We start from the raw sequence: 2,500 nt of genomic DNA on the forward strand, positions 1-2,500 counted from the left end.
AAAGAAAATTAGCCGGGTGTGGTGGTAGGCCCCTGTAATCCCAGCTACTCGGGAGGTTCAGGCAGGTGAATCACTTTAGCTCAGGAGTTCAAGACCAGCCTGGGAGACATGGTCAAACCCGGTCTCTCCAAAAAAAAAAAAAAAAAAAAAAAAAAAAACAAAAAAACATCAAAAGGAAAGAAAAAAAATAAATAAATTAAAGAAAGAAAGAAAGAAAGAAAGAAGAAAATTCAGCCCATCTTGATTGCAAAAGCCTGTTGTCCCAGCTACTGAGGAGGCTGAGGTAGGAGGATCGCTTGAACCTGGGAGGTGGAGGTTGTAATGAGCCTAGATCACACCACTGCACTCTAGCCTGGGTGACAGATGAGATCCTGTCTCAAAGAAATAAATGAATAGGATTGTAAGAGAGTGCTAAGAACAATTGTACACCAACATATTGGATAACTTGGATGAAACGGACAAATTCCTAGGAACATGAACCCTACCAAGACTAAATCACAAAGAAAGTGAAAATCTGAATAGACTAGTAACTAGTAAGGAGACTGAATCAGTAACCCATTATCTCCTGCCAAAAAAAAAAAAAAAAAAAAAAAAAAAAAGCCTTGGACTTGACTTCTCTATCAAATATTTAGAGAACGAATAGTAATCCTTGTTAATCCTGCCAAAACCTTGAAGAGGAGGGAGTATTCCCTAACTCATTCTATGAGGCTACAATTGCCCTGATACCAAAGCAAGACAAAGATTTTACAAGAGAAAACTGTAGAATAATATCCCATATGAAGATCGATGCCTAAAACTCCTCACCATATCCTAAGACTGTGAGGTGAAATTCATCACAGAAAAGGAAAGCCAAGCAGAAGCCTAAAACTATACCCCTAGTCTGACCGGGCGCTGGTGACTCACGCCTGTAATCCTAGCACTTTGGGTATCCTAGCACTTTGGGAAAGTGGGTGGATCGCCTGAAGTTGGGAGTTCCAGACCAAGACCAAGCTAACCAACATGGAGAAACCCCGTCTCTACTAAAAATACAAAATTAGCCAGGTGTGGTGGTGCATGCCTGTAATCCCAGCTACTCAGGAGGCTGAGGCAGGAGAATGGCGTGAACCCGGGAGGCGGAGCTTGCAGTGGGCCCAGATCTTGCCACTGCACTCCAGGTTGGGTGACAGAGTGAGACTCCGTCTGGAAGAAAAAGGAAAGAAAGAAAGAAAGAAACCAAGTAGGAAAGAAAGACAGACAGACAGACAGAAAGAAAGAAAGAAAGAAAGAAAGAAAGAAAGAAAGAAAGAAAGAGAAAGGAAGAAAGTGAGAAAGAAAGAAAAGCAAGAGAAAAGGAAAGAACGAAATAAAGAAAGAGAAAGAGAAAGAAAGAGACAGAGAGATAGGAGGAAGAAAGAAAGAAGGAAAGAAAAGAGAAAGAAAGAAAACAAAGATAGCAAGGGAAGAAAAAGAAAAGAAGGAAAGAAAGAGAGAAAGAGCGAGAAAGAGAGAGAGAAAGAAGGAAAGAAAGAAAGAAAACAAAGAAAGAAAGAAGGAAGGAAAGAAAGAAAGAAAGAGTGATAGAGAGATAGGAAGGATGGAAGGAAGGAAGAAAGAAAGAGAAAGAGAGAGAGACAAAGAAAGAAAGGAAAGATAGCAAGGGAAGAAACAGAAAAGAATGAAAGTAAGAAGGAAAGCAAACGAGAGAGAAAGAGCGAGATAGAAAGAGGGAGAGAGAGAAAGAAAGAAGGAAAGAAAGAAAGAAAGGAAAGAAAGAGAGAAAGAAGGAAAGAAAGAAAGAAGAGTGAGTGAGAGAAGGGAAGAAAGGAAGGTAGAAAAGAAAGAAAGAGAAGAAAGCAAGCCAAAAAGCCTACAGCACCCGGTATTCCCAGGCGGTCTCCCATCCAAGTACTAACCAGGCCCGACCCTGCTTAGCTTCCGAGATCAGACGAGATCGGGCGCGTTCAGGGTGGTATGGCCGTAGACGCCGGCAGAGGCGCCTGGCTGCCCCAAGAGCCCGGCCCAGCCATGCCCGCCGGCTTCCAGCCCGCACCGCCAGCCCGGGGTCGCCGGGCTCGGATCGGGACCCCCGAGCCGCTCGCCCGCGGCCTTCCCCCGGCTGCCGAGCTCCCGAGCTTCCACCACGTCGGGCCCGCTCGGAACAGGGAGTGCTCCGAGGCGTCAGGGCCCAGGGCCCACGATCCTGGGACCCCGGCGGGTCCTCCGCCCTGTCGTGGAGGTATTCTTTTGGATCCCTGGCCGCTGGGGAGCTCCTGCGAGGCCCCCTCTTGGCCCACCCCCCCAGAGGCGTCAGGGCTGGCCAAGGGCGAACAGCCGGCCCAGCCGCGCCTGGCCTTTTTCTCACAACGCCCCCACCACGCTCGCTTGTCCCGACCAAGACCCGGCCGGTGGGCAAGAGGGCGTGGGGGCTGGGGTGTTGGGGGATGGCCCTGCTTTGCCCCGGGCTGGCACTAGAGCCGGCAGCCTGATCCCCGGCGAGAGGGGCTGAGAGAAACCCAGAAAC

General features: G+C 48.2%; 1 protein-coding gene and 1 non-coding gene across 2 annotated transcripts in view; one reads left to right on the forward strand and one right to left on the reverse strand.

Annotated features, from left to right (window-relative positions):
• Positions 1-2,500, forward strand: part of RAB4A (RAB4A, member RAS oncogene family) — a 683,172-nt gene that overhangs the window by 26,307 nt on the left and 654,365 nt on the right. The window lies entirely within an intron of this gene.
• On the reverse strand, positions 1,844-1,962 carry LOC126944627 (5S ribosomal RNA). Its single transcript, XR_007722137.1, has one exon. It is a non-coding gene; the product is annotated as a 5S ribosomal RNA (ribosomal RNA).

Source organism: Macaca thibetana, chromosome 1, assembly GCF_024542745.1.
Source record: "Macaca thibetana thibetana isolate TM-01 chromosome 1, ASM2454274v1, whole genome shotgun sequence".
In the NCBI taxonomy this organism is placed as follows: Eukaryota; Metazoa; Chordata; class Mammalia; order Primates; family Cercopithecidae; genus Macaca; species Macaca thibetana.